Below are 22,761 nucleotides of genomic sequence, written 5' to 3'. Positions count from 1 at the left end.
GCCCCACAAATAACCCAGAGATGCATTTTAAATAAAAGGACACATTCTATGCATGTAAAAACACACTGATTCCCAGACCGTCCGCGGGCCAGATTTAGAAGGCGATTGGGCCAGATCCGGCCCCCGGGTCTTAGTTTGCCTACCCATGGTCTAGAAGCTTTCACAAGGCTGTCATTGCACTGCAGTTCACAGCACCATGTGTTGGCAGGTGGCTGTACAAACTGCAGCGTGACGACAGCCTTAGGAAAATATACTATAGGAGAGAGGTAATTTATGTGGCTAGTAACCATTGATTAGCTTATCTTCTGCAGATTTGTCCATTCCTCTCTTAAAGTAAGCACAGTTTCGAGGCAGGAAATATAGATGTGGAATCTTCACTAGTATTTTTCAGTGGGTGTGAATAACTGATCTATGAAGAATGCAAGTGCCACTTATTCTGTATCCATTATAACACTCATTTAGTTCTTGGCTGCATTCCATTGTCCGGATAGTCTTTAGAATATGTTTCTATGCAATGTATTGTCCTGCGTGTGTGCGTTTTCTGGATCAATAAAGTGTTTTTAGGGGATAGCTAATCTAATTCTCTGTGTGTGTGGCTCCGGCTTCTTACGAAGCAGGCCCAAAGCAAATAGACTTTTTCTTCTTTTTTTTTTTGTATTCGTAGTGCATTACATCTGCAATACAAAGAAGAAAAATTGTACTTATGACAAACACTAAAAGCTCTATTTACAAGATAAAAAGTATTTAGTATCATACTGATCTGGGAAATGACAGTACCAATAGCAAAGAAATTGTTTCCATGTCTTCTCAAGGACATTATGTATACCAGTAATTTCATACATTGCAATTTTTCCATTTAAAAATCTTCCTGTTAGGTTTTTAATATATAACAATATCGCCAACAATTACACAGCTCTATCACTCTCTCTCTAATGAAATCATATGTTTAATTTCACCGACATCTTTTATGAATTGCAGTTTTCTGAGTTTTGGTAAACAGGGGAAAGTTGCAAAGGGAATGATTACATACTGTAGCTGTTACCTGGCAGAGGAAAAAAAAATAATGAAAACTACATACAGTATTCCAATTTTCTATAGGCTTCTGATATTTATTGCAGCCTTTGATGCAGGTATTTAATGAGTGTTGAGAGATGTCTAGATGTGGGAGTCAGATGGGCAGGTGACCCTCTCGTTAACTTCTTCCTCCGAAGAAAAGTATTTTATTTTTAATTTCATTCACTGCCTCTTCTAAGGGGATACTCCTGATTTGTGTTCATGTGTGAGGGAGGAGATAATTAGCCGGTTGGGCTTGATTCAGAACTCTGCAGGAGTGAAGCATGCTATGACCCACATCCAGGTAGTTTTTGCATGGTAGTGAAATATGCTAGTTAAACTATTATAGTCTGTTCTCCATAAGTGCAGAAACAGCTCAAGGTAACTCCTTTGGATGGACATGCATAAGGAAAGGAAAATTGGGCATTTCCCATATCCCTATGAGCAGGAAACCAGCAAGGGTGGTGAACCTTTGGGCCTCCAGATGTTGCCAACTGCAACTCATATCATCCCTGTTGAGAGCCAGTGTGGTGTAGTGGTTGAGAGCGGTGGACTCGTAATCTGGGGAACCGGGTTCGTGTCTCCGCTCCTCCACATGCAGCTGCTGGGTGACCTTGGGCTAGTCACACTTCTCTGAAGTCTCTCAGCCCCACTCACCTCACAGAGTGTTTGTTGTGGGGGAGGAAGGGAAAGAAGAAGAAGAGGAGGAGCTTGGATTTGATATCCTGCCTTTCACTCCCTTTAAGGAGTCTCAAAGCGGCTAACATTCTCCTTTCCCTTCGTCCCCCACAACAAACACTCTGTGAGGTGAGTGGGGCTGAGAGACTTCAGAGAAGTGTGACTGGCCCAAGGTCACCCAGCAGCTGCATGTGGAGGAGCGGAGACACGAACCCGGTTCACCAGATTACAAGACTACCGCTCTTAACCACTACACCACACTGGCGTAGAATGGGAGAATGTTAGCCGCTTTGAGACTCTTTCGAGTAGTGATAAAGGATATCAAATCCAAACTCTTCTTCTTTTTCTTCTTCTGTTCATATGTAATGAACAAACTATGTATGTAATGTCAAACTATGGTTAGCCATGAATGTCCAAGCCTGCTGGCACTCGCAACAAAACTGATGGTGACTTTCGTCCTCCTCCAGCCCTCCTGCTGCTGTTCTACCCAGAGCTAAACCACAATTTGGCTTATCATTACGTCTGAACCTGAGCTCATGGTTTGTCTCCCGCGGGCAAACCATGAGCAATAAACCAAAAACAAACCATTGCTACAGCTTGCGGTTTGTCTGGGGCACCAGCGCTTTGACTTGTGCTTGGAAATGGGCTGGAAGCCAGGGGAGTTATTACCATCCCAACAAGATATGTTTCCATCAATTGACCCCCAGGCAACCACCGGGTGGCTGTATTTTGAACTAGGTGTAGTGTTGAAATAGTCTTCAAAAGCAGTAGCTTGTACAACACAGCATAGGAGTCAACCCTAGATTTTCCCAAAGTTATGGATAACTGTGGCCAAATCCTCTCTTTTGAACGATGAAGAATTTGAGCAGAGTATTGGGTCTTTGTAGCTATCACAAGCAGAGACAAAGGCATCTGGTTGGCCACTATGGATAATAATAATAATAATAATAATAATAATAATAATAGTAGTAGTAGTAGTAGTAGTAATAATAATTTATTATTTATACCCAGCCCATCTGGCTGAGCTTCCCCAGCCACTCTGGGCGGCTTCCAACAAAATATTAAAATACAGTAATGCATCAAACATTAAAAGCTTCCCTAAACAGGGCTGCCTTCAGATGTATTCTAAAAGTCTGGTAGTTGTTGTTCTCTTTGACATCTGGTGGGAGGGCATTCCACAGGGAGGGCGCCACTACCAAGAAGGCCCTTTGCCTGGTTCCCTGTAACTTGGCTTCTCGCAGTGAGGGAACCACCAGAAGGCCCTTGTCGCTGGACCTCAGTGTCTGGGCAGAACGATGGGGGTGGAGACGCTCCTTCAGATATACTGGACTGAGGCCATTTAGGGCTTTAAAGGTCAGCACCAACACTTTGAATTGTGCCCAGAAACGTACTGAGAGCCAGTGTAGGTCTTTCAGGACCGGAGTTATATGGTTTCGCGGCTGCCCCCAGTCACCAGACTAGCTGCCACATTCTGGATTAGTTGTAGTTTCCGGGTCACCTTCAAAGGTAGCCCCACGTAGAGCGCATTGCAGTAGTCCAAGCAGGAGATAACCAGAGCACGCACCACTCTGGCGAGGCAGTCTAGACAACTGGCCTGATCCAGCAGGCTTTTCTTATGTTCTTGTTAGCTATGGTCTACATGACATATGTCATGTTCTGCACAAGATGGGGGCCTTCTTTTCTCATGAATTTTGGCTGTTTGAGTGATTTTGATCCAGCAAAATTTTATTGCCAGAAAATATTTCTTCACATTCGTTGCTAGAGATGGTTGTCACCAAGGATGGCTTAATTGTGCCTCTCTTTTTCATTTCTCTTAATGCTTGAAGGTATGCTTCAGTTGCCTGAGTGTTACAAAAGAAAGAGCCCCAGAAACTATACAGGAGTATGATTAGGGTAATTAGTTACAAGTGACAGAGAACAAGCAATTAGAAAAGCCATTACACTTTTTCCCCCCAATCCTTTTTTCACATTCACCTTTTTCATCTGAGAGCTGTAAGATATTTGATTAAAACCCATGATAAAAGTATACCATTGGAAAGAGAGCTATGTTTTACAATGAAGACATCACTTTGCCAACAAAGGTCCGTATAGTTAAAGCTATGGTTTTCCCAGTAGTGATGTATGGAAGTGAGAGCTGGACCATAAAGAAGGCTGATTGCCGAAGAATTGATGCTTTTGAATTATGGTGCTGGAGGAGACTCTTGAGAGTCCCATGGACTGCAAGAAGATCAAACCTATCCATTCTTAAGGAAATCAGACCTGAGTGCTCACTGGAAGGACAGATCCTGAAGCTGAGGCTCCAATACTTTGGCCACCTCATGAGAAGAGAAGACTCCCTGGAAAAGACCCTGATGTTGGGAAAGATGGAGGGCACAAGGAGAAGGGGACAACAGAGGATGAGATGGTTGGACAGTGTTCTCAAAGATAGAAACATGAGTTTGACCAAACTGCAGGAGGTCGTGGAAGACAGGAGTGCCTGGCGTGCTCTGGTCCATGGGGTCACGAAGAGTCGGACACCACTAAACGACTAAACAACAACAGTTTGGGTTTTATTACATGTTAGGCACACAGCATCTCCTCCCCTTTTCTGTTTTGCTCTGGTTCAGGTCATCAAAATGGACAGCAGCCAGGAATGGAAAAAAGGGCACAGTATAATCAGCTTCATGCAATGTGGGAATCTCAACTAGATCATACATGACAGATGGCCACCCAACTTCTGCTTAAAAACCTCCAAGGAAGAAGAGTCCGTCACTTCTCATTTGAGTTTGTTCCACTGCCAAACAGTAGACGTTCTTCCTGATGTTTACCCTGAATCTCCTTTCTTGAATCTATAGGTTTTGGAGGAGCAGAAAACAAACTTGCTCCATCTTCCTTGTGACAGCCCTTTAGATATTTGAAGATGGCTGGCCTATCTCCTCTTAGTCTCCTCTTTTCCAGGCTAAACATACACACTTCCCTCAACCATTCCTCATAAGGTTTGGTTTCCAGATCCTTGTTCAGCTTGGTCGCCCTCCTCTGCACACATTCCAGCTTGTCAGTATCCTGCTTAAACTGTGACACCCAGAACTGGACACACTACTCTTGGTGTTGCCTGAGGAAGGCAGAATAGAGCAATTCTATGACTTCCCTTGATTGGGACACTAGGCTTCTGCTGGTGCAGCCTATTATAGCGCTAGATTGCATCACGCTATTGACTCATGCTCAGCTCATGGTCTACTAAGACCCCTAGATCCTTCTCACATGTACTACCGACAAGCCAGGTGTCCCCCAGCTTACATTTGTGCAGCTGGTTCTTCCTGTCTAAGTGTAGAACCTTACCTTTGACCCTGTTGAAATTCTTTTTGTTAGTTTTTGCCCAGTTCTCCAATTTGTTAGGGTCATCTTGAATTTTGTCCTCAGTAGCATTGCCTGCCCCTCCCAGTTTGGCTAGCCTTCTCGTTTGTGAATCTGTCTAATCCTCTCTTAATGCCATCAAAGTTGGTGAGCATCAGAACACCTTGCAGGGGGGTGAATTTTATAATTTAACTCTTAAACCTTTTAACACTGTTGGAAATATACTTTTTTTGGGGGGGGGGTCTGTCCTAAATCCTCCAACATACAGCTTCATTGGATGTCATTGACTTCTTCTTCTTCCTCCTCATTTCCTCCCCCCCATTTTAATATTCTTTATTGATTAAAAAATTGCATGCCTATGCAAACATTATGTACTATCTCTTAACAGTTAGAATTTTTTTATATAAAATAGAAAATTTAGAAAGAAAGAAAAAAATAAAAAATAAAGAAGTAACAAAGAAATAAAAAAGACAAAGTTATTTACATAGTAACAGTACTCATCAACACAATCCTTCCCATCCATCTCATTATACTGTTTGCTATAACATTCTTTTTTACACAGGTTTCCATTATATATTATCATTTCTTTCTGCTTTGTATACATTCCTTTGATCTTTTCCTTTACAAATATCGCTCAGTTTCTGCTAATATGGAGTTATTTGTACAATACGGTTTTACATAATTCTTCAATATTATCCATTCTCTAGTTGTTTTTTGTTTCGATATTCCTCTAACTGATCCCATCAGTTCTGCTAATTGTAGATATTCTAACATGAGTATCTGCCAATCTGTAATCTCTGAGAGCCTTTCATTTTTCCAGTTCCTTGCTATAAGGGATGTCACTGACTTCTAATGTTAAGAGAGAAGACTATCAGTGTCTACTAGCGATGGTGGCCATGCTCTGCTTCCACAGTTGGAGGCAGTGATGCTTCTGAATACCAGTTGTTGGAAACCGCAGAAGGGGAAAGTGCCTCTTGTGCTCAGGTTCTGCTTGCATGTTTACCACAGGCATCTGGTGGGCAACTGTGAAAACAGAGGGTGCTGAAGTAGATGGGCCATTCTCAGCCTTCTCCTTTCCAGGCTAAACAAACCCAACTCCCTCCATCACCTCTAATACGGCTCGGTTTCCAAAGACTTTAGCATCCCTTTATCTTTTCTTCTGCCATTTCAACCTTCTTTCTTTGGCGATCACTCATAGCCAAGTAATAATAATAATTTATTATTTATACCCCGCCCATCTGGCTGGGCCTCCCCAGCCACTCTGGGCAGCTTCCAACACAATATCAAATACAGTAATGTATCAACCATTAAAAGCTTCCCTAAACAGGGCTGCCTTCAGATGTCTTCTAAAAATCTTTGACATCTGATGGGAGGGCGTTCCACAGGGCGGGCGCCACTACCGAGAAGACCCTCTGCCTGGTTCCCTGTGACCTCACTTCTCACAGTGAGGGAACCACCAGAAGGCCCTTGGCGCTGGACCTCAGTGTCCGGGTAGAACGATGGGGGTGGAGACGCTCCTTCAGATATACTGGACCGAGGCCGTTTAGGGCTTTAAAGGTCAGCACCAATATTTTGAATTGTGCTCGGAAACGTACTGGGAGCCAATGTAGGTCTTTCAAGACCGGTGTTACGTGGTCTCGGTGGCTGCTCCCAGTCACCAGTCTAGCTGCTGCATTCTGGATTAGTTTCCGGGTCACCTTCAAAGGTAGCCCCACATAGTAAGATCGTCTTCCATAAACACAGTTTTAACAGTGGGTCCGTAAGTGACTGTGGAGGCCATTCTGGATCCACACTTCCTTCCGAACTGAAAAATGGAAATGCTGGTGGTCAACAAAAGAGGTTTAAAGACTCTCTCAAGGCAAATCTTAAAAAATGTAGTATAAACACTGACAACTGGGAAACAGTGGCCTGCGAGCACTCCAGTTGGAGAACAGCCTTTACCAAAGGTGTCATGGGCTTTGAAGATTCTTGAATTCAGGATGAAACGTGCTAAGAGGAAGGCACGCTTGGCAAACTCTCACTATGATCAACTCCTTCCTGGAAACCTATGTCCCCACTGTGCCATTTTGATTTCCCACCTTTGGCTACAATGACATCATTACCACTTCCAATTCCCTTTCTAGGGACCTTTTCGATATTGGTGAAACCACGAAGACTGCGGTTATAAAAAGCAAAGGTTGTGCGTATAGAAGGGAGAAGAGAGGGGGGAGGAAAGGAAGAATGCCCCCCATGATTCAGAGGCTGACTAGTGTATTAAACGTTGGTGTTTATATAGTGATTTTGAGAATACACATAGGCTGTTGCGATGGGTAGAAGGACCAGAAAGATGAACGGAATCAAAAGGAACATTAAGTGAATCTGAAGGCTAATGAGATTTCCCTCCAAACTTGTTCCAACATCAGAGAACTCCATTCTTTGCTGTAGAAGGAAATTATGCGGAGACATTTCAGAGAGGATCCTAGCAGAAGAGACAGTTTGATTGCTGGACATGTTCCTCAGCCAGGGCATCAAGATCGTTTAGCCTTTTCATTGGCAATATGTGTCAATTATACCTTTCCCTTAAATTCTGAGAAGGCTCTTTTTCACTTCGTTTGTCTGCTCCCCTCCGATGATGTGCTGGGAAACTAGAGTAGTTCAGGGGGGAAGTTACACTCAGTGCTGACTGACAAAGCACTCATTACGGCTCTATTAGGCATTGCCCAAGGGTGGCTTGTGGCCTGGGCTTCTTCATTAAGAAACCGCCCCAGACTCTGCAACCTGAGCCAATGATGTAGACATGGCAAGGTGGATTGACTGAGTGAAGTGTTCTAACTTGAGATGGATTTGCAAGTGTTTTATGTTAGTTTTATTTTCCTGGATTTCCACCGGAATCAGCCTTGCCGAGGCCTGGCGATTATCGGTTTGCAGTGATGTGGAGGTAGGCTTTTTCACTGGTGTCGCTATTGTTATGGAAAGCTCTCCCTGCCGAAATACAAGAGAACGCACATCTGTATTGGCATTCTGCCAGCTTTTGAAAGCACACCTGATTGTATGGGCATTCCCTTAATCTCTTGACCTGAGCATCCTGTTTTAATTGCTGTGTTGTTCTAATTGACATGTTTCATTGCATTTTTTTTAAAAAAATTCTTTTTATTAATTTTCGTTTAAATAACCAAAATTAAACAAATCAATAATACCATTTCATTGCATATTTCATTGCATATTTTAAATGACAGATGTTTACAGCCATACCTCAGAAGTCGAACGGAATCTGTTCCGGAAGACTGTTTGACTTCCAAAACATTCGGAAACCAAGGCACGGCTTCCGATTGGTTGCAGAAAGCTCCTGCAGCCAATCGGAAGCTGCGGAATCTGAGCCAGACATTTGGGTTCCAAAGAACGTTCACAAACTGGAACACTCACTTCCGGGTTTGTGGCGTTCAGGAGCCAAAACATTTGACTCATAAGGCATACCAGAACCAAGGTATGACTGTATTTTTTAATGCCTGTGTAACCGATTTTTATGCTTGTAAGTAACTTAGAAGTTTATTTTGGCATTGGCCAGTATATATATATATAGAGAGAGAGAGAGAGAGAGAATGGCTTGTTTGTTTACATGCTCACACACTCCTCTCCTGGGTAAGCAAGGAACATTATCAGAAGGACACATTCTAGGCAGGCATAAATAGTCAAGGAACGTACCAAGCAGGGCTGGTGGAAGGTGTGACCCCCGAGAGTCCAAAGGGTCAAATAGACAGACCTGGAGGGCAACATTTGGCCTCTGTGCCTGACACTCCCTACCTTGGATCACACTGGTTCTTAACCTGTGAGAAATGTCCTCAGCATCCAGGATGGGCACAATGAAAGAAATCCTTTGTTCTATCTCTCCCACGCAGCGTTGTGGTTTTGTTTTTCTGTGAAAGTTATGCTAAAAGCTTAGGATCTTCTATTGTGGAACTTTTGTAAACATATTCATTCCCTTTGTGTTGTTGCGTTATTGAAGGTGTCTTTCTTTTCCTTGACAGTTTTCATCAAGCTAGGAATTCCCTGGGCTTAATACCAAGCAGGAGGATTCAGCTATAAGGAGAAGAGCCTTCAGAAAAGAGGTATTGAATTCCTGCACTTGATTCCATGCTCTGTTCCTCCTGTGATGCTCTGTTCCTTTGATATTACATAAAAAAACCTTTTTTTAATTCACAGACGTGCTTGCTGCTTCCTGTGTTCTGATTAATTCTTGCTGTAATTAATTGGATTCCCCATTTGCTGCTAATCATCAGCCTGAAGTGTGTGGTGTGTGTTGCTGCTGCTGATTCTCTATTGTGAATGGAAGGCTGGGATGGGCTGAGATGGAAGAGGAGCCTGAGAGCTTTGAGATATAATGTCAGAAACTTGACTTTTCCCGCAGGACTGGAAATTTGCTGCTAAGTCTGCTGGGTGGCTGTGAAATGGGAACAAGGCAAAAGGAGCTTTCTGCTAGCAAAATTAGCATTCCAAAGTATTATTCGAGCTTCACTTTTCTGTGCCATTCGTGGGGAAGGGCTGTCTGCTGCTCAGCGATAGAACGTCTACCTGAATCGCTGGAGAGTAATCGTCTTCTCTCCATGGCGATCACTCATAGCCGAGTAAGAATGTCTTCCATAAACACAGTTTTAAAAGTGAGTCTGAAAGTGACTGTGGAGGCCAATTCTGGATCCACACATCCTTCCACATTGGGGACAGGGGTTTCTGGTCGGGAGTTGATCACGGTGAGGGTTTTGTCAAGCGTGCCTTCCTCTTAGCACGTTTCTCCCTTGCGTCCTGAGTTTGAGTGTCTTCAAAGCCCATGACACCTTTGGTAAAGGCTGTTCTCCAATTGGAGTGCTCGCAGACCAGTGTTTCTCGCTTGTTGGTGTTTATACTACATTTTTAAAGGTTTGCCTTGAGAGAGTCTTTGAACCTCTTTCGTTGTCCACCAGCATCGTGCTTTCCATTTTTAAGTTTGGAATAGAGTACAGTGGTACCTAGGGTTACATACGCTTCAGGTTACAGACTCCACTAACCCAGAAATAGTACCTCGGGTTAAGAACTTTGCTTCAGGATGAGAACAGAAATCGTGCTCCGGCGGCGCAGCAGCAGCAGGAGGCCCCATTAGCTAAAGTGGTGCTTCAGGTTAAGAACAGTTACAGGTTAAGAACAGACCTCCGGAACGAATTAAGTACGTAACCTGAGGTACCACTGTAGTTGCTTTGGAAGACGATAATCAGGCATCTAACACTGGTGATCTTTGCTTCTTCTAGTACACTGGCATTAGTTCGCCTGTCTTCCCAGGTGATGTGTAATATTTTTCAGAGACACCGTTGATGGAATCTTTCGAGGAGTTGGAGATGGCGTTTATAAGTGGTCCACGTTTCACAAGCATACAATAGTAGAATAGCTTTGTAAACAAGCATTTTGGTTTCCCTGAGAATGTCCCGGTCCTCAAACACTCAGACAATGTTGAGCTGGGTGGACCAGTGATTTGACCCAGCGTAATGATGTTCACCTTTCTACACCATCACTTGCAGGGCTGGCCCACTCATGAGGCCTCTCCCCATATGGATCAACCCAGACCCTGTGGTCATCCTCTAAGGCCCTTTGTTGTGTGCCCCTTCCACAAGAGGTCTGGATGGTGGCAACACGAGAACAGGCCTTTTCTGTGGTGGCTCCCTACTTGTAGAATGTTCTCTCCAGAGAGGCTTGCCTGGCGCCTTCATTACATATCTTCAGGCACCAGGCAAAAACATCCCTCTTCTTCCAGGCCTTTGGCTAATTAAACAATGTATGACCTGTGGGTTAAACCACAGAGCCTAGGACTTGCTGATCAGAAGGTCGGCAGTTCGAATCCCTGCGATGGGTGAGCTCCCGTTGCTCGGTCCCTGCTCCTGCCAACCTAGCAGTTCGAAAGCACGTCAAAGTGCAAGTAAATAAATAGGTACCACTCCAGCGGGAAGGTAAACAGTGTTTCCGTGCTCTGCTCTGGTTCACTAGAAGTGACTTAGTCATGCTAGCCACATGACCCGGAAGCTGTACACATGACCCTTGGCCAGTAAAGCCAGATGAGCGCCGCAACCCCAGAGTCGGCCACGACTGGCCTAATGGTCAGGGGTCCCTTTACCTTTATGTCCTTTTAAGCTGCTTTTGGGGGGAGGGGTTATTGTTTTCGTTTGTTATTATGGTATGCATTTTTGTGTTTTTGTATTGTAAACCCCCTTGTGATCTGAAGGGCAGTATAAAAATTTAATAAATTACATGTGCTCAATCTGCTTTTGACAAGGAACACTGTGGCTGAATAGTGACTCTTTTTTTTAAAGCCCTTGCAGAGAATCTAATGCAAAGCTAGTTCTTATTTGTTTCCTTAAAAGAGAGAGAGAGAAAGAGAGTCTTGCTCTCTGCATCACATTTCGTGTGCAGGTGGATTTAGTCCTTATTTCAGCAGCTTGCAGTCATTTATTTCTGATTTCCGGAAATAGTTCTTTTTGCTTCTCAAAACAACCCAAATCAAATTTTGTACATCAGTGGTACTAAGCTCTTCCCATTGTTGCCACTGAATGTCTCCCATTTGGCACCAAAGTTGGCAAGGATCTGCCATCTACACAAATGTTTATTTTAAATTAGACTTTGCCTGTCCTCATCCTTGGAATTCTGCCTTGCAAAGTTTCTTCATATTTTGCCCCTTCCTACTCTCCTCCCTCTCCAATCCTTTAATCTCATTTCATTTCTTTGTTGCTTTGCTTTAATGGGCAATTCTGTTCTCATAAATAGAAATGTTCAATGGTATTCTGCTGCAATTCAATACAGTTGTGTTTTTCGACTGGAAAGTTTTTTATCAAAAGGTTGGGTACTGCTTTATGCTGCTCCTGCATAGGATAAAGGGATGGAGTTCATTTTGTCCTAAGCACTTTGATCCTGTTGTGTACAACTCTCTGGTTTATGTAGACTTCTGTTTAAAGAAAAAACAAGTTTTTCATTATGGCTAAAAGCTATTCATGTTTTGAACAGTCTGGGATCTGGGGTTTAAGAGTGAGAGATATTTATTTTTAAATGTTTTATGAGGTTAGATATTTAAAAAAAGTATAAAATCTTTCTTTTCCTGTTTCTAAGCAATAAGCAACAACAGAGTAGTTGTCTCTGGTTAAAAAAAAAGAAAAGAAAAGGTAAAGGACCCCTGGATGGTTAAGTCCAGTCAAAGGCGACTGTGGGGTTGTGGCGCTCATCTTGCTTTCAGGCTGAGGGAGCTGGCGTTTGTCCACAGACAGCTTTCCGGGTCATGTGGCCAGCACGACTAAACACCTTCTGGCGCAATGACGGAAACCAGAGCACATGGAAATGCCGTTTACCTTCCTGTCACAGTGGTACCTATTTATCTACTTGCACTGGTGTGCTTTCAAACTGCTAGGTTGGCAGGAGCTGGGACAGAGCAATGGGAGCTCACTCTGTTATGGGGATTTGAACCGCTGACCTTCAGATCAGCAAGCCCAAGTGCTCAGTAGTTTAGACCACAGCACCACCTGCCTCCCAGTAGTTGTCTCTGGTATCTCCCCCTTAAAGGGGGGAATGTGGAAACCAGTCTTCCTAGACAGTCTATAGTAGCTTTCACCAACCTGGTGCCCTCTGGATGTTTAGGACTACAACATACCTGTCAAGTGCCCTGGGGAAAAAACAGAACAACCCATTTTTTGTGTGAGAGTATAGCAGCCATTTTGGATGCTTTGTTCTCTCGCGATTTTAGGCTGAGATCTCGTACAAAAAAGGTGTTTTTTCCAGTTCCACGATCTCACACAGTGCCCCAAAATGTGTGTTTTTGGGTGCCATGCCCCCCAAGAAACATTTCCCCCAGATCTGTGATCTCATGTGCGTCATGGGACTCATGCAAGATTTCAGATCTGGAAGATGGTGTCTCAGATTTGGGCTGAATCATGTTGGAGGATATGCTACAACTCCCATTAGACCCTGTCTGGAAAAGAAATAGCAAAAAGGCATATATATTTAGAGACAATATGCATAGTCCCTGGAGAATGTCCATATTGCCAAGAGAATGTACAAAATGCTATTGGGCCTGTTGAGGATTATGCATATTGAGTGGGAAATGTGCACAGTTCCTTCTTTATGGAAACGAAGATCATGGCCACTGGGCCCATCACCTCCTGGCAAATAGAAGGGGAAGAAATGGAGGCAGTAAGAGATTTTACTTTCTTGGGCTCCATGATCACTGCAGATGGTGACAGCAGTCACGAAATTAAAAGACGCCTGCTCCTTGGGAGAAAGGCGGTGGCAAACCTAGACACCATCTTAAAAAGCAGAGACATCACCTTGCCAACAAAGGTCCGTATAGTTAAAGCTATGGTTTTCCCAGTAGTGATGTATGGAAGTGAGAGCTGGACCATAAAGAAGGCTGATCGCCAAAGAATTGATGCTTTTGAATTATGGTGCTGGAGGAGACTTGAGAGTCCCATGGACTGCAAGAAGATCAAACATATCCATTCTTAAGGAAATCAGCCCTGAGTGCTCGCTGGAAGGACAGATCGTGAAGCTGAGGCTCCAATACTTTGGCCACCTCATGAGAAGAGAAGACTCCCTGGAAAAGACCCTGATGTTGGGAAAGATGGAGGGCACAAGGAGAAGGGGACGACAGAGGATGAGATGGTTGGATGGTGTTCTTGAAGCTACCAGCATGAGTTTGATCAAACTGCGGGAGGCAGTGGAGGACAGAAGTGCCTGGCGTGCTCTGGTCCATGGGGTCACGAAGAGTCGGACACGACTAAACGACTAAACAACAACAACAACAAATGTGCAGTTTCTATGCAGCCTGGTGAATGTGCACAATGACTGGTTATTATGCACATTAACCACTCAACTTACATTCCTCTCAAAGAGAAGTCTGTGCAAACCTGTTTAGAAAGTAGCCTACAGTTCAAAAGCAATGTTTGCATTGTGGTGCACACTTTTGCTTCTGGTCCTCCTAACCACTGGAATGCGGCCCCCAAATGGTTACTGAGCTGGGAAAGGTTCCCAAATCTTGGACTAAAGAAAAGGTGGTGCTCTCTTGATATTGGTGGACTCCAGCTCCCACCAGCCCCAGTGAGCTTGGCCAATGGTGAGGGATGATGGGAGTTGTGGTCCAGCAGCCTTTGGCGGCACACCTTGGCTAGAGTGCCACCATGCCTAAGCCTATATCTCGTGCTTCCTGCTCACTTCCGGAGCTGCAGGTGAATGCTGACTGCATCAACCCCGAAATAGAGCTCGTTTGTATGCATGGAGCCTCATAAAGCCTTTTTCTGGCTGCACAAATGTCTCCAGCGTAACAGGCGTAGGCTGCAAAGCTATTTTGGGCTTCTCTTGAGCACCTGCTGTGCTTTGCTTCACGGCAGGTGTGGGGCATTTTCCTAGCCTGGGAGAGAGTCGTCATAGCCTGTTGTCTCAGTCAGTCCTGGTTCTTTGGACCAGAATTCCAATGATCTGCTCTGAGTTCAGAGGTGTTTTCCATGTACCTTGGAAATGTAGGAAGCTGCGCCTTATATTGAGTCCGACCATTCAGGGGCGGAGGAAGGGGGTGCAGTGGGTATGGTCCGCCCTGGGTGTCTCCGCTGAGGGTGTGTGTGTGACAAAATGCCGGGCGGCACTCACCGTAGGGCCTGCAGCATGCCCAAGCCATGCGTCTCTCCTGGGAGAGACATGGTGGCTTGGGTGCGCGCAGGCTCTGCGCTGCCCAAACAGTCCACCCGCTGCCTCTCCCCCAGCTGTAGGGCAGCTGAGTGGGAGGAGGCAGGCAGACTCCGGAGGCCCTGTGTTGTGCCCACCCTATGGGCGGCTCGCCCCACCCCGGGCGCCCGAGCAGCTTCCTCTGCCGCTGAGACCATTGGGCCCATCAAGCTTAGTGTTGCCAGTTCTGACATTCCCCAGTGAAAATAGGGACATCCTATTCCATAATAATAATAATAATAATAATAATAATAATAATAATAATAATACTGTTTATACCCCAACCATCTGGCTGGGTCGCCCCAGCCGTTCTGGGCAGCTTCCAACATACAGTGGTACCTCGGGTTACATACACTTCAGGTTACATACGCTTCAGGTTACAAACTCCGCTAACCCAGAAATAGTACCTCGGGTTAAGAACTTTGCTTCAGGATGAGAACAGAAATCGTGCTCTGGCGGTGCAGCGACAGCAGGAGTCCCCATTAGCTAAAGTGGTGCTTCAGGTTAAGAACAGTTTCAGGTTAAGAACGGACCTCCGGAATGAATTAAGTACTTAACCTGAGGTACCACTGTATATAAAAACATAATAAAACATTAAATTTTTAAAAAACCTTCCCTGTAAATGGCTGCCTTCAGATGTCTTCTAAAGGTTGTGCAGTTACTTATCTCCTTGGCTCGAGGGTCGCATAACTCCATACCCTCCAGCATTTCTCTGGTGAAAATAGGGCTGTCCTAAGGAAAAGCGGGACATTCCGGAATCAAATCAGAAACTGGGATGGCTTCTGTAAACCTGGGACTAAAACAGGGACACTCAGAGAGTCTCCAGGGTTTCAGGGAGGGAATCTCTCCCAGTCCTACCTGAAGATGCTGGGGATTGAATGTGGGCCCTTCTGCATGCCAAACAGATACCCTACCACTGAGCTACTTCCCTCCCTCAGGGGCTGTAGCTTTGTTGTTGTTGTTGTTTAGTCGTTTAGTCCTGTCTGACTCTTCGTGACCCCATGGACCAGAGCACGCCAGGCACTCCTGTCTTCCACTGCCTCCCACAGTTTGGTCAGACCCATGTTTGTAGCTTCGAGAACACTGTCCAACCATCTCGTCCTCTGTCGTCCCCTTCTCCTTGTGCCCTCCATCTTTCCCAACATCAATGTCTTTTCCAGGGAATCTTCTCTTCTCATGAGGAGGCCAAAGTCTTGGAGCCTCAGCTTCAGGATCTGTCCTTCCAGTGAGCACTCAGGGTTGATTTCCTTCAGAATGGAGAGGTTTGATCTTCTTGCAGTCCATGGGACTCCCAAGAGTCTCCTCCAGCACCATAATTCAAAAGCATCGATTCTTCGGCGATCAGCCTTCTTTATGGTCCAGCTCTCACTTCCATACATCACTACTGGGAAAACCATAGCTTTAACTATACGGACCTTTGTTGGCAAGGTGATATCTCTGCTTTGTAAGATGCTGTCTATGTTTGTCATCACTTTTCTCCCAAGAAGCAGGCGTCTTTTCATTTCGTGACTGCTGTCACGGCTGTAGCTTTAGCTTCACTAAATACCTGCCCCGCCATAAGGAGGCAGCAGAATGTTGGGGCTGGGCTTGGAAGAGCGCATGATGAGCCTAAGCCAAGACTGCTTGGTTTCTCCCACCCCAGAGTCGTGAAGTTAATTGGCGGTTCTCGAGATTCCACTGCCGATGCTCCTAGTCAGGCGGCGACACTCTGAAGCGGGAGGCAACAAAGACAGTTCTGTTTGGCAACCTTGCCCGAGACATTTCCGTGCCAGAATCCATCACTTGGGACGATGGGCCTCTGTGAGAGTCGTCATTAAAATGTATCTGTTTTCCCTTGCCTTTGAATGAAGAGACTGATTATTCCCGACATCCAGCGAGACCCGGTGCATTTGCTTCTCACAGATATTGCTTATTTGTGCTCTGAGATGGGTTGCCTTGCTTTTTCTTGCATTAGAGAGGACTTTTCCTCCGGAGGAGTTTCTCCCCGCTCCAAGGGCAGGAGACTGATATTCAAAGTCTGAGGCTAGAATTGATGGATTTCAGTCGATATGGAAGTGAACCTTCTTGAGCTTTGTGCATAATGTTTCCAGGTGGGAACAGGAAGGGGAGGAGGAAGAATAAAGTCCCATTTTCATTGGCTGCATTTGGATTATCATATTATGCAGAGATGAGGAACCTCCAGTCAGGGGGTGGGGGACAAACGCAGCACTCGAGACTGCTTTTTCTGGCCCTTGAGGCTCTCCTCAGGCCACACCCATGACTAGTCCTGTTTTATGGCCCACTTTGCTGTTTTTGCCTGGCTGGAATGTGCCGTTGAACTCTAATACAGTCATACCTCATGTTACGTCCGATTCATGTTATGTTCTTTCAGGTTACGTCCCGCGGTGACCTGGAAGTACTGGAAAGGGTTACTTCCAGGTTTCACCGCTCTCGCATGCGCAGAAGCGCAAAATGACGTCACACACATGCACAGAAGCGGCGAATCGCAACCCACGAGTGTGCAGGCGCACCACTGCGGGTTGCGCTCTTTTCATGTTGCGAACGGGCCTCCGGAACGGATCCCATTCACAACCAGAGGTACCACTGTAATGCCTCTTTCTTGCCTGAATGGAGGACAAAGGTTTGTGTTTATGTGTGTGGAAACTACCCTACTGAACAAATTGGGGGGGGGTTGCTCTGTCCACATTTGCTGTTCTGTCCACTTTGGCCCCCTTTGGCATCTGGCCCCCAGAATTCTGCCTAGGAATTTATGTGGCCCTTGAGCTGAAGTTTCCTCACAATGATATATTGGTTTAATAAGCTGAGATACAAATGAGCCTTTCCTCTTGTGTATGAACTGGGAAGTGTTGGATAATGACTGGACATCCATGGCTTCAAAATCTCACCTGGCTTGGTCCAATGGATCAGCCATTAAGGGAAACCGTAGTGAACTGAAGACTTCCTGGCATGATCCTCTTCTGACAGCTGTACTTTCCTAGTTCAGACTCCACTGACCGTGGGTCATCTGGAAGGGAGATGAATGGGTCCTTGGATTCAGGACACAGCATCTTCTGGAAGCTGTAGGGGGACACAGTGTCTGTCCCCCAGCTCGCAAGGTACCATTTTAAATTGCACCAGTTTCCTCCATGCCTGAGGGCACTGTGGGAAATGATGGTTCGCACCTGCCTGCCATCACTACCTGGTATGCCTGGGGACAAGTCCACCAGTGTAGGAGGACTCCTGCTAGAATTAATTCTGCAAAGGGGCTCTTCAAACCTGGAGCCAATCCCTGCCTGGCCTGTTACCCAATATCTGATCCCGTTGCAATTTGGTGGGGAAAGTAGCTGTTCCTCAGGGTTGTAGGGCTCCAGAACAGGGTTTCCCAAACGGGTCTCCAGCTGACTGTTGGTCCTGCTAGCTAGGCATGATGGGAGTTGTAGTCCAACAACAGCTGGGGATCCAAGTTTGGGAAACTCTGATCTAGAAAGAAAGAACTGAATGTTGAAACTGGACATTGGGAAGATTCAGGATGGATGAAAGTGGGTCTTCTTCACACAGTGCATGCTTAACCTATGACATTTGCTGCTACAAGAAGTAGTGATGGCCGCCAGCTTGGATGACTTTAGAAGAGGATCAGATAGTGTAAGGGTATCAGGGTTGCTTGAGAGCAATCAGGCAAATGCCTCCCTGGTCGGCTGTAAAGCCTTGTTATTGGTGCCAAAGAAACCTTCACCATGCAGAGCGCCACTATTCCGTGGCTCGCTCATTCACTGGCAGAATCTGAGAGTGGGCGGTCCTTAAATCTTCCACAGCAGAGTAGTTTCTTGAAGCCCAGTCTGCACTTCCCCTCTCTGCACGGAAGCCTACTGCACAAGGAGGGCGTGGGTAACGGAGGACCTCTCTCCTCCCCGCTTTGCTCAGACAAGGTGTCCTGGCACCGCCTCGCCTCCTCCAAGCCCTGCAGCTCCTCTCCACTAGAGGCATGGCTACTCTCCTCCGCTGAGGAGGTGCTGCTTCCCACGACCTTTGGGGGCTCTCTGTAATCCATCCGGCTTTTCCCCCCTCGCCCCTGAGCCGATGGCAGTTCCCTGACAGATAGATTCATGGAGGACAAGGCTCTCAGCAGCTGCTAGCCATGACAGCTGCCATTTGTGATTACAGTTGTACCTCAGAAGTCGAATGCCTTGCGAGTCGAACGTTTTGGCTCCCAAACGCTCCAAATCCGGAAGTGATTGTTCCAGTTTGTGAATGTTCTTTGGCTCCTGAATGTCCGTCATGGCTTCCGATTGGCTGCAGGAGCTTCCTGTAGCCAATCAGAGGCTGTGCCTTGGTTCCTGAATGCTTTGAAAGTCGAACGGACTTCCGGAATGGATTCCATTCGACTTCTGAAGTACGACTGTTTTTATTTCAACAATTTGCATCACGCTTAATCACAGCCATCTCTAAGTGGTGTGCATGCGACCCAATACAATAAGACTAAAAATGAGTTGAAATTATAAAATCAGAATTCAGTTAAGAAGCCTGTTGGAAGAAAATCTTCAGGAAATGTCAGACATTCAACAGCGAAGGGGCCTGTTTGGCTTCAACTGGGAGGAAGTTGCACAAACTGGATCCACAGGACTGCAAACACTTGGAATAGAAGCCGTGAATTCCAAGCCATGCGGGGGGGGGGGACCACTAACAATGATTCCCCCAAAGACATCAGGGATCAGAATGTAAATAATCAAGCCATCCCTGAGTTATCCTGGACCCAAGCTGTGAAAGGCTTTGTAAATTAACACAAGAATTTCGAACCTGGCCTAGTAGCATATGCACAGCCAGCGCAAGCATTTGAATAAATTTTACCTCCAGTCTTAGATGCAGGAAGCCTCTGAATACCAGTTGCTGTGAATCACCAGTGGGGAGATTGCTGTTGCACCCAGGTCCTGCTGGTGGGCTTTCAAGAAGCAACTTGTTGGCCACTGTGAGAACAGGATGTTGGACCAGATGGGCCACAGGCCTGATCCAGCAGGGTTCCTCTCTGGTTCTCATAAGAGTAGGCAGTTGGAGGATGGATGGCGGCTAACAGATTGAGGTTGAATCCTGACAAGACAGAAGTACTGCTTTGGGGGACAGGAGGCGGGCTGGTGTGGAGGACTCCCTGGTCCTGAATGGGGTAACTGTGCCCCTGAAGGACTAGGTACGCAGCCTGGGAGTCATTTTGGACTCACAGCTGTCCATGGAGGCTCAGGTCAAATCTGTGTCCAGGGCAGCTGTTTACCAGCTCCATCTGGTACGCAGGCTGAGACCCTATCTGCCTGCGGACTGCATTGCCAGAGTGGTGCATGCTCTGGTTATCTCCTGCTTGGACTACTGCAATGCGCTCTATGTGGGGCTACCTTTGAAGGTGACCCGGAAACTACAACTAATCCAGAATGCAGCAGCTAGACTGGTGACTGGGAGCGGCTGCCGATACCATATAACACCGGTCTTGAAAGACCTACATTGGCTCCCAGTACGTTTCCGAGCACAATTCAAAGTGTTGGTGCTGACCTTTAAAGCCCTAAATGGCCTCAGTCCAGTATATCTGAAGGAGCGTCTCCACCTCCATCGTTCTACCCGGACACTGAGGTCCAGCTCCGAGGGCCTTCTGGCGGTTCCCTCATTGTGAGAAGTGAGGCTACAGGGAACCAGGCAGAGGGCCTTCTCGGTAGTGGCGCCCTCCCTGTGGAACGCCCTCCCACCAGATGTCAAAGAGAACAACAACTACCAGACTTTGAGAAGACATCTGAAGGCAGCCCTGTTTAGGGAAGCTTTTAATGTTTGATGTATTACAGTATTTTAATATTTTTTGGAAGCCGCCCAGAGTGGCTGGGGAAGCCCAGCCAGATGGGCGGGGTATGAATAATAATAATAATAATAATAATAATAATAATAATTTATTATTATTATTATTATTATTATTATTATTATTATTATTATTATTGAAGAGTTTGCAGAGAGCAGGAACTGCATGAACAATGTGTGCATTTCTCTCTAAGCTCTTGAGAAATCCCATGCCATAAAGCTTGTTTTGAACTCCATACAATACTTTATTCTTTCTCTCTCGCAGTAAGAATTTGTTCACAGCAGAAGGGGGGGGGGAGAAACACAACCCCTAAACCAATAACCCACCACATGACAGATATTAATTGTTTGATTCAGGCATATCCATTTTGCTTTAATGCGTTTATTCGTGTTACTCCCTCAAAGCGGGAATGAACGTTGTTCTCATAAATCCAGAGAGACAGAAAGAGGAAAAAAACATGCCCCGAAGTCGTACAAACATTTTTGGGGGTTGCAGAAATGGAGCTACACAGTGGTGTGTTTGCATGTGTCTATTATTATTTTTTAAAACCACCCGAAAATGAAATAAACAGACCCGCAGAAGCTTTCCTCCGCACTCCAATCTCTAGAGCTAATTAGCTCTCTGCAATATGGCACCTTCTTCCCAAACATAAAGGCAGAGAATTCTCCCAATAGCCTGAAATCAAATTATTTGACTGGGCTAATTGACATGTAAAACAACCAATCCCTCTGCCTCTTTTTGCTCATCCAGCCAGGGGCAGATCTTCCCCATGAATTCAAATCCATGTCAGTGATTAATCACATGGCTAGACGGTGCGTTTTAGATCGGAGCATTAAGTCGCTCTGTGTTCTCAGTGTCTGTGCAATACTATTTATAGCATCAATTAACTCCTCATCTTTGGAATATGCCGTTTGACACATCTGTTACAGAGCCCACACAGATACTTGGCTGTGTGCACAAACTCCCTATTGTTCCCATCAGGGCTTTGTTACGGCCGGGACCCACCCAGCCATTGACACTGGGATCGTTTTCTTTCCTCTCCTGGAGCCTCAGGGCTCAATTCTATAATCGGAGTACAAAGAATCAAGAAATCATTGCTGTAGCCTTCTAACCTGCCATCAAGGCCCAAACCCATAATCTCTGGAGTTAATCCAAAATCACTCATTCATAACTACATTGGATTGCTTAGCCTGGTTCTGGGTGTCACATTGAGGAAGGACTTTGTGGTCCTCCAGACAAGTATTGTCTTGTTTTGCTTGAACGAGGCTAAAATTGAGGTTAGACTGTGTTGGGGGTATCACTGAGCACTTCTTTTGATTTGTTTGTGGAGTGGTTAGACGCCAATGAGCATTCATCCTGCACCCGTCCCTATTTGCTTGCACTGTGTTTCTTTGTTCTTCCACGAGTCATTTGTTCACCTCACACTTTTCACTGCATTTTGCTGTCACTTTCCAAACTGCGTTAAATAAATTGGAGTTCTTGTTATTAAATAAACCAAGAAAAATAGCACACCAAGAACTCAGGCCAATATAAGTTTCAGTAGTGCGAGTGGTCCCTACTGGCAAATCAATAGTCAATTGTAACAAAAACTAATCCATTCAAAAGAACTTACAGTGATACCTCAGGTTACATACGCTTCAGGTTACATATGCTTCAGGTTACATACGCTTCAGGTTACAGAATCCGCTAACCAAGAAATAGTACCTCGGGTTAAGAACTTTGCTTCAGGATGAGAACAGAAATCGTGCTCCGGCAGCACGGCGGCAGCAGGAGGCCCCATTAGCTAAAGTGGTGCTTCAGGTTAAGAACAGTTTCACGTTAAGAACGGACCTCCGGAACGAATTAAGTACTTAACCCGAGGTAACACTGTATTGATTTCTGATCCATAATTGGATATAAATGTCCTTATGAGTTTGAGTTTGTAATCTTTGTTTGAGTTTGTAATCTCTATTTGAGTCTGTTATCCTTGTCAGAATACATGCTTTTGAATGGATTAGTTTTTGTTACAATTGACTATTGATTTGCGAGTAGGGACCACTCCCACTTTCCAAACTGTGACGTGTCTTCTTCTTTGTGGCTCTAAGGCAGGCATCCCCAAACTTGGCCCTCCAGCTGTTTTGGGACTACAATTCCCATCATCCCTGACCCCCGGTCCTGTTAGCTAGGGATGATGGGAGTTGTAGTCCCAAAACAGC

General features: G+C 45.5%; 1 protein-coding gene across 5 annotated transcripts in view; it reads left to right on the top strand.

The window, feature by feature from the left end:
- ARVCF (ARVCF delta catenin family member) overlaps window positions 1-22,761 on the top strand; it is a 606,803-nt gene that overhangs the window by 243,458 nt on the left and 340,584 nt on the right. For 4 of the 5 annotated variants that reach the window (XM_053369463.1, XM_053369462.1, XM_053369467.1 and 1 more), the window contains exon 3: window positions 9,069-9,149. The exons of the other annotated variant lie outside the window; for it this stretch is intronic. The gene's annotated coding sequence lies outside the window, so the exon portion shown is untranslated. The remainder of the gene's footprint in view (window positions 1-9,068; window positions 9,150-22,761) is intronic. 5 annotated transcript variants of the gene reach the window in all.

This window comes from Podarcis raffonei, chromosome 16 (genome assembly GCF_027172205.1).
Source record: "Podarcis raffonei isolate rPodRaf1 chromosome 16, rPodRaf1.pri, whole genome shotgun sequence".
In the NCBI taxonomy this organism is placed as follows: Eukaryota; Metazoa; Chordata; class Lepidosauria; order Squamata; family Lacertidae; genus Podarcis; species Podarcis raffonei.
The sequence above is the reverse complement of the archived record's forward strand: the minus strand, read 5'-3'. Positions and strand labels throughout refer to the sequence as shown.